The sequence below is a fragment of the Sciurus carolinensis genome, chromosome 4 (assembly GCF_902686445.1).
Source record: "Sciurus carolinensis chromosome 4, mSciCar1.2, whole genome shotgun sequence".
In the NCBI taxonomy this organism is placed as follows: Eukaryota; Metazoa; Chordata; class Mammalia; order Rodentia; family Sciuridae; genus Sciurus; species Sciurus carolinensis.
Genome location: NC_062216.1, coordinates 143,302,549 through 143,312,521, shown reverse-complemented (window position 1 = coordinate 143,312,521; position 9,973 = coordinate 143,302,549). Strand labels below are relative to the sequence as shown.

General features: G+C 34.6%; 1 pseudogene; it reads left to right on the top strand.

The window, feature by feature from the left end:
• The first annotated feature begins 412 nt into the window (after nt 1–412).
• On the top strand, nt 413–996 carry LOC124983708 (ribosome biogenesis protein NSA2 homolog; annotated as a pseudogene).
• The last annotated feature ends 8,977 nt before the right edge of the window (nt 997–9,973 follow it).

Genomic DNA, 9,973 nt, shown 5'->3' with positions numbered 1-9,973 from the left:
ACAAAAGAGGAGACTCAGATACTAAAATCAGAAATGAAAAATGAGTCATTATAAACAATATCACAATAATACAGAGGATATTAGACTACTATGAACAGTGATACACCAACAAATTAGACAGCCTAGGAGAAATGGGCAAATTCCCAGGAATACAAAAACCTACCAAAATTAAATAGCAAGAGATAGAACATTTGCACAAAGAAGGAGTAATTAAATTGAATCGGTACTAAAAAAAGTCTCCCAAAAAAGAAAAGCCCAGAACCTGATGACTTTGCCATTGAATTCTACCAAACATCACTAATCATCAGGGAAATAAAACTCAAAATTGCAATGAGGTGGGTCTTTGGTACCCGAAAATTAAGAGCTTCTACTCACCCCAGAGACTGCACCCCGCAGATCTGCGGCTGTCACCATGCCACAAAATGAATATATTGAATCACACCGTAAACGCTATGGATATCGTTTGGATTACCATGAGAAAAAGAAAAAAAAGGAGAGTCGAGAGGCTCATGAACGTTCAAAGAAGGCAAAAAACTGATTGGCCTGAAAGCTAAGCTCCAACATAAACAGCGCCATGCCGAGAAAATTCAAATGAAAAAGACTATCAAGATGCATGAAAAGAGAAACACCAAACAAAAGAATGATGAAAAGACTCCACAAGGAGCAGTTCCTGCCTATCTTCTAGACAGAGAAGGACAGACTCGGGCAAAAGTACTTTCCAACATGATTAAACAAAAAAGAAAAGAGAAGGCGGGAAAATGGGAAGTCCCCCTTCCCAAGGTTCGTGCCCAGGGAGAAACAGAAGTATTAAAAGTGATTCGAACAGGGAAGAGAAAAAAGAAGGCCTGGAAGAGGATGGTTACTAAAGTCTGCTTTGTTGGAGATGGCTTTACAAGAAAACCACCTAAATATGAAAGATTCATTAGGCCAATGGGAAATATGCACAGGTTACCAACAATCCTGAAAATGATGGATGAATAAATGCAGTCTTACTGGTTTGACATCTGTTTTACATTTTTTATAATTAAAGACTACAAATCAATCAGGAAAACCACCATTACTGTGATATTTCTGAGTACTACCAAACAGCCTTAAATATCTGTAGTCATTAAGAGAACTATTTATTAAACTGTTTAAAAAAAGAAAAACATTAAAAAAATTGCAATGAAATAGCACCTATTTCATGTAAGAATAACTACATGAAAAGACTAAAGATTATAAGTGCTGGAAGGATGTGGAATAAAGGGAACCCCTCCCTGCATGCTCTTGTTGGTGGGAATGAACATTAGTACACCCATTATGGAAAACCACAGGGAAGTTCCTCCAAAAATTAAAAATAGACAACCACATGATCCAGCAATTCCACTAGTGGCTACATTCAAAGGAAATGAAATCAGTAGGTTGAAGAAACATCTGCACTCCCATGCTCACTGTAGAACTATTTACAAGAAATGGAAACAAACTAAATGACCATCAACTGTTTAATAGATAAAAAAAAAATGTGAAGTACATACAAAATGAAATGCTTTTCAGTCATAAAAAGTATGAAATGGGCACGGAAAATATGCATGCTCTCACTCATAATCTAAAACAGTTAATCTCATAGAAATGGAGCGTGGAATGGCAGTTACAGGATTGGGAGTAGTGTTGGGAGATGTTAATCAAAGGTTACAAAATTTCAGTGAGGAATAATAAGTTCAAGAGAGCTACTGCACAACATGGTCACTACAGTTAGTAACATATGATATGGAAAAAGCTGAGGGAGAAGATGTAACATATCCATACCATAAAAATGATAACTGTATGCAGCCATGCATATGCTAATTAGCTAGATTAACCATCTCCCAATGTACATATACCTTCAAACAAAGTTTTATGAACACACACAATTTAATCTGTCATTTACAAATATAAAGTAAAAGCAATTTCTTAATTTATACTAAGATCTTTAACCCCCAGTGTCTGCTCTCACACCATTAGGTTGATACATTCTTCCCTTTTACCAGTTTTTTTTTTATAATCAGAACTTGTTTTGTGAGAATGAAATCAGCACAAAAACTGTTAGATGATAAGAAGGGTTTCTGGTGCAAGGCCCTGGTAATTTAATAATGCTTTATCTTTACCATCATACTAGCTAATATTTATTGAGCCATTGGTTTCTCAAAATATCTCTATGAGGTACAATTATACACCTGCATTTCAATTGGAGAGGGAGTGTGAGCAACCTGCAAGTGGTAAAGTGGGAATTCAAACATAAGACCTGGCTCAAGAGTCCTGCTGCCAACAATTCTGCTTGGAGCATAGTCCAGTATACTGGTTCTTGGGATGGACAATACTTTCACTGAGATTGCTTGGACAGCTCCCCTATTTCTCTTTCCTTTTCCATGCTTCTCTAGCTGGAAAATGCCTCTTTGATTAAGGCATTATTTCTTAGATATGATAATGCTATCTATCATGTTTCAGTGAAGTTTGTCAGGTGTCTTTGAATAACTCTCCTTAGTTATTATTAATGTATGAGGAGATCTTAAACCAAAACACAGTAGGTGGTCTACATTCAAGAAAGTTAAATTTGGTTTTACCATTTCAAGGAATGTAATTTGATGTCACCCATTTGGTATATCAAGTTTTCACATTAAAAAAAAAATCAGATTTTAGGGTTTCTCTTTAAAAGATCAGAATCTTAGAAATAATAGATCCATTCCATATAGGGACAATCTGCTAAAGCTATGCAGGTCTGCATATACTTTAGTATTACTTGCTTTACCCTGTCAGATATTTCAGTCAGCAACTCTTGACATATAGTTTCACTTGCAGGAAAATAGCCACTGCTATCACGTCATAAAATTTTCTGTAGGTTTAAAATATGTTTTTAAATATTCATATCAAGTAGCCTGTAATCAGAGTACATTATTTATTTAAGCATTCTCATATTAAAGTACATTCAAAATATTTATTTAGCCAGGAACAGAGTACACACCTATCATCCCAAGGACTTGAGAAGCTGAGGCAGGAGGCTCACAAGTTCAAAGCCAGACTCAGCAACTTAGTGAGGTCCTAAACAATTTAGCAGGACCCAGACTCAAAATAAAAAATAAAAAGGGTTGAGAATTTGGCTCAGTGGTTAAATGCCGCCAGTTACAATCAATCATATCATATATATATATGACATAAATATGGCAACCTACTATAATTGTTACCAGCACAGCTTTAAATCTCTGCTCAGCCTCTCAGTAGTTTTATGACCTCAAGGAAATTCTCTTCCCTGTTCCTAGCATCCCTTATTTATAAAACAGCGATTTAAGATGAGCCCATCTAATAGACTCCTACAAGTTTCAAGAAAATGCCTGACATATAATGAGTGCTTGTTAGACAATTTATTTCTTACTCTTGCACATAATAATACAAAAGTGTACTTTTTGTTCACTTATGACACTCCTGTGGATGAAACTTTTAAAAATAGAAACATTAAGTAAAGCATTTAAGGACATATGTGCTTTAAATTTTTAAGATAGTATGTTTCCTAAATAGGGATTTTTCAATTCAATACCCATCAATAATATATACCCTGGTAAATACTGAGGAATACTACACTTTTAAAATGTGAAAAATTTAATGTTTAAGAAGAGATTTGTCTTTGTTGTTTTATTTGTCTTTCTCTGGCATTTAGTGAGCCTAATTGTAATACAAATTGAGTATCCTCAATCTGAAAATCTGAAATGTGAAAAGCTCCAGAGTCGAAAACTTTTTAGTACTGACATGATGCTCAAAAATTTCAGATTGTGCCAGGCACAGTGGCACATGCTTGTAATCTCAGGTACTTGGAAGGCTGAGACAGAAGGATCACAAATTCAAGACCAGGTTCAGTAATTTAGTGAGACCCTCGGCAACTTATCAAGACTCTGTCTCAAAAAAAAAAAAAAAAAAAAAAAAAGAGAATTTAAAAAGGGAAAAACAACTGGCATAGCACCACCCTTGGATTCAATATAAATTTGTAAACTTTCAGATTTTCAGATAAGCTATACTCAACCAGTAAAGTCAATGCAAGTAGCTCAAAAGTTGAAAAACTCCAAAATCTGAAATACTTCTGGTCCCAACAATTTCAGATAAGGGTTATACGACGTATAGTTATTTAACTTTGTGTGGTAATGTACCATGAATTTGTCATCTTAAAATATGTATTAAGTAAGGCAGTTTGTAAGAGTCAAGTGTCTGGGAACAATTCGGTTGGGTGGTTTTATCATAAAGTCTCTCATGAGATTTTGGTTAAGATGTAACCTAGGGCTAAAATTGCTGAAGGAACTAGAGTAGCTTACTGCTATAGTTTGGATTTAGAAGGTTCTCCAAAGGCCCATGTATGAAAGGCCTGGTCACCAACCTGTGGTACAATTGTGATGTGTTGCAAACTTTAGGAAGGAGCCTACTGGAAGGAAGTCAGGTCAATGGGGGAGTGCCCTTGAAGAGGATATTGCAACTCTCACCTTTCTGTGCTATTTTAACTCTCTGACTACTATGAGGTAATTAGTACCCTTGCCACATAATCCCAACATAATGTACACAGGCCCAAAGCAAGAGAATCAAGCAACCATGGACTGAGAACTCTAAAAATCATGAGCCAAAATAAGCCTTTTCACATATTAAATTTATTTTCTCAGGTATTTCATCATAGTGACAGAAAACTAACTTGTTTGTCTTAAACTAGCTCAGGTGGCCACTGTCAGGAGACATCAGTTTTTCACCATTTTTATCTCTCCAGAGGGTTTTTCACAGTATAACTTCCCCCAGAGCAAAATAGAAGGAACAACCTTTTTCTAACCTAATATTGAAAATGATACACTGTCCTTGTGCCATATTCATTATAAGTGTATAACTAACATCTGTCTATATTCAAGACAAAGGGAATCAAAATTTACCTTTAGGAGGAAAGAACATCAAAGAATATGTGAACATATTTTTAACACCTTCCTTAATCCTTCTGAGAATTTTGTATTCACACCTATGGTAATATTTAAATCAAAGTTTTTACATTTCTGCTACATATTAAAATCAACATTACCATATTAAAATCTAAGTCATTGGATTGGTACAGCAATATAGTTACATTTTTTATTTCTCCTATCAATTCTATAAACTCTTGTATTATCAGGAAATACAGCATCATTTCAAAGAAAAGTTAAAAAATGTGAACATCTTACTTGAGATTTTAACTCTTTAGCTGCTCTGTTTGTACTGTTTGTTATGATTTAGATATGAGGTGTCCCCCAAAGCTTACATGTGAAACAAAAGGTTCAGAAAAGAAATGTTTTAAAAGTCTTAACTCAATCAGCAAATTAATACCCTGACTAGAATTAACTAAGTGGTAACTGAAGTGGTAGGGCGTGACTGGAGGAGGTGGGAATTGGGCCATGGCTTTGGCATTTATATTGTATCTGGCAAGTGGGAACCTGTCTCTCTGCTTCCTGACCATCATGTGAGCTGGTGACTTCTGCCACACTCTTCTGCCATGATGCCCTGCCTCACCTTGAGCTCTGAGGAATGGAGCCTGCTATCTATGGATCCAAACCTCTGAAACCGTGAGCCCCTAAATAAACCTTTCCTCTAGGTATTCTGGTCGGGTCTTTCAGTCACAGCAGTGAAAATACTGACTAAAACTTTGTTTTTATAGGTTTTAATTTCAAAAATTAGGTGCACAAAATCAGATTTGTGATCACTAGTGAGTCTAACAATCTCAGATCGCTGGAGTACAGAAAAGGTAACCCTGAGGTCACAGGACCATGGATTACTTCCAGGGTCACACGTCACTTCCTAATCTACACTCACAAACTTGCACACTTAGCTATATTTCGCCAGTCCACAGAGACTATATTGTGAAAGGTTTCTGGGATGAATCTTTTGTCATAAGGCTACGGGTTTTTCTGTTAAGTCCTGGTGAGAAATTCTCAATCTTTGAATTCTCTTACAGTTTTATTAGTATTCAAATGTACTAAATATCATTCAAAGAAAATTTTATCAAAGGAGATATGATTTACCTTTAGTAAGTATATTTTTTCAGTCTAGCAGGACACTTCTATTTATTATAAAATTCTATAACATTGAAACTCAAAGGGAAGGTGTGTCCAAGACCCAGAACTTCCCAGAAGGATTCTAGATTTAAGTGCAAACTTGTTTGATTATTTCTGGAACACAAAGGGATAGTAAGAGGACTTTAGCTAGTTTTTTTTTTTTTTTTTTTCTCTTTCCCAAAGGTCAAAAGGTACTGTGGTGTTCCGCAAGGTACTTCTCAGTCCAGGTTCATCTGCCTCATATTGGTGATGTGTTAGTCTACACGGGCTGTCATGAGAAAATATCACAAAGTAGCAAAAACAATAGAATTCCTTACAGTATTGGAAGCTAGAAGTCCATGATCACAGTGCTTAAAAATTTTCAGTTTGTGTTGATGGCTTTCTTTGTGGCTTATAGATAGGAGGCTGACATCTGACTGTGTCCTCACGTGGACTTTCATCTGTGTCTCGCTGGTAAGAGAGAGAATTCCAGTGTCACTTCCTCTTTTCATAGAGATAGGAGTCCTATCTGATCAAAGCCTCATCCCTATAATTTCATTTAACTATAATTACTGCCTGAAGGCTTTTTTCTCCAAATGCAGTCACACTGGAGTTTAGGACTTCTTGTTGATTTTGACCAGAACATAATCCAGTTCATAACAATTGGTATTAATGCTTTGATACACATGAGGCTAATATATTCTCCACATCATAAGGAAAGAAACCTGGTATAGTGGTGAATTTAGATTACATCCACGAAATCTTTAACAAGTTCAAAAAGGGAAACAACTCTAAACCCACTTCCTATCTAAACTTACAAAAAATTAAAGAAATGTTTTTCAAAGGCTATGTGATCCATGATTATTAACATCTACAAAATGACTTCTCATAATGTGATTTTCCTCAACCCTTCTTAGTTTGATTTCTTCTTACCCTCCCCTACATCACTGCTACACTTTATACATTCTTGATTCAGGGAATGATATTTTATATCATAGTTTTCCCCCTTCATACCTAGATTTTGAAAGTCAGACCTGTGCCTTTTCATCTTTGAATAGCAGTCTTTTAATTCACTGCCTCACATACTCTAGATGTTCAATAAGTATTTATTGTATCAAAGAACAAATTAGATTCAAGTCAATGTGTCTGTTAAATATGAATCAAACATAAATTGTAAAGAATAATGATTTCCCATCAAATTCACTGATTCTGTTTCTATCTTTTTAACACTAATAATTTAATTACTTTAATATTTGTTAACAATTGTTCTTTGTCATCACATACTTTCTTCAAATTCCTACAGAATCCTATTTCAAATTCCAACTCATGTAATGCATTTCAAAAAGGAAAACCCCACATAAAATTATAATTTTTGTGTTAATATTAGAAGCAACCCCCAGAGTTTTAAACCAATAAATATAAATCCTTTGTGAAACTTTTAAATGTCCAGAATTGAAGAATGTTTGAATTATTTCTGCACTGCACAGATACTAGCTTCCAACACATTCTTTCTGGCACCTTTGTTTCTGATTCTCTGCAGCAAATCTCTCTGTTTGAATTACTTAAAATGGTGTTTAATATCCTAACTGAAAACCTGTTCCATATGCATCTATATTTATTAAAGGAGAATTCTGAACCATAAACTCAGTCTTCAATACATCAAACTGGGAAGAATACATTTCTAGTGATAAGAACACTGCACATCTCTATAAGACTTCTATGTTTTTGAGAGAAATTCAGTAGTGTTTTCTGGTTTCATAAACTTTTCGATTAATTTTATTTTTTAACTGAAAAATTATAATTTCACAATAAATGAGAATAAATTTCAAAAGTCTCATCATAAAAATTATAGGTGAATATGGTGAATGATAGCTTGATGTAATCATTACATAATGTATGTATGTCAAAGCATCACATTGTACCCCATAATCAAAATTTCTTGACATTGAATTAGAACTATATTTTTTCCTTATACACTATGAAGTAGTGGTGAGATTTGAACCTCAGGAATTTCAATATCACAAATTAACTGAGCATATACAGAGTTGTATAATTTTAAAAGAGAGGACCACCCCAGGAGAGTTGTGTACTAATCTTAATAAGATATAAAGTTTGGAAATTAATTTGTTCCCTTCTGGATTCAGAATCCTTGGTAGAAACATGAGGCCTTGAATGGATAAATTCTAAAGTCTGCTTTAGTCTATAGTTTTTAATATTGTTCTACTTCATCAATTCAAAGTAAGCTATAACTGATTTATGAACACAGTCAGCCAGGTCTGTTCATGTTTCTACTCTATGCAAACACATGTCCTTGAGGAAGTACATTTATCTCTGGGTCTCAGGTCCTTTATTTATATAATGAAGGATTTATGTGGAATGTGTCTATGATTCTTACCAACTGCAAAATCACCGTTGATTCTAGTTTGGCTCTGATTTTGCTTTGAATAAATTTTCATTCATCACATGGCTGTCAACCTCAATTTTCTTGACCATAAAATTCTGATAATATTTTCTTTCCTACTGACCACACCAGGATCAAGTAAGATATCACATGGAGAAATATCTCGTATAAAACACAGATGACATTATGGTATTACTTACTATGGCAGGTGAATGCATATTTAAAGGTATTTATATATTCATATGCCCATATTTAATTTTATTAAGCATCTATGTCTCACAACTTTCAAAACTTTCTTTGTAGTTGAGCAATTTCTAGCAGAAGCCAGCCTTATATGGATTTGTCACTTTTATCTCATTAGATTTAATAACAACCGTGGCTACTAAGTGAAGAAATTTGGCCTTTTATTTAGGACACAGGTATCTGACCAACACCCAACGAGTCAACTATTCAAATACCAAGTTTAATTAATTAGAAGCTATATTTAATGGAAGTACCTATTGAAGCTGGATGAGTAATTAGACACACTGGCTATGTAAGTCCTACAAAGCTTAGGAGTGTCATTCTAAACTTTTATAGAGAATCAAAAAACACTGCTACTCTAGAATCCTAGAGCTGAAATGGCATCTCTGCTTCTGGGCTTTACCCAAAACACTCAACTTCATTATTTTTCCCTTGTTTAAAACCTCTTGGGTTGTTTATTGTGTTAAGTTTTTTGAGTTCTTTATACATCTTGGAGATTAATTAGTGCTCTATCTGAGGTGCAGGAGGCAAAGATTTTCTCTCACTCTGTAGACTCTCTCTTCACGTTATTGATTGTTTCCTTTGCTGAAAAGAAGCTTTTTGGTATGAATCTATCCCCATTTATTGATTCTTGATTTTATTTCTTGCACTTTAGAGTCTGATTAAGGAAGTCAGGTACTAAGCTTGCATGGTGGAGATTTGGTTCTACTTTTTCTTTATTAGGTGCAGGGTCTCTTTTCTAGTGCCTAAGTCTTTGATTCACTTTGAGTTGATTTTTGTGCAGGGTGCAGTTTTTGCTACATATTGATTTCCAGTTTTCTCAGCACCATTTGTTGAATGGGCTATTTTTTTTCTACAAGGTATGTTTTTGGCACCTTTGTCTAATATAAGATAACCATATTTATGTGGGTTTGTCTATGTCTTCTATTCTGTATCATGCCTATTTTGATGCCAATATCATGCTGTTTTTTTGTTACTATGGTTCTGTAGTATAATTTAAGTTCTGGTGATGTGATACCTCCTGCTTCACTCTTCTTGCTAAGGTTTGTTTTGGCTATTCTGGGTCTTTTATTTTTCTAAATGAATTTCATGACTGCTTTTTCTAGTTCTGTGAAGAATGTCATTGGAATTTTAATAGGAATTGCATTACATTTGTAAAACACTTTTGGTAACATGGCCATTTTGACAATATTAATTCTGCCTATCCAAAAGCATGGGAGAGCTTTCCATCTTTTAACGTCTTCATCAACTTCTTTCTTTAATCTTCTGTAGTTTTCATTGTAGAGGTCTT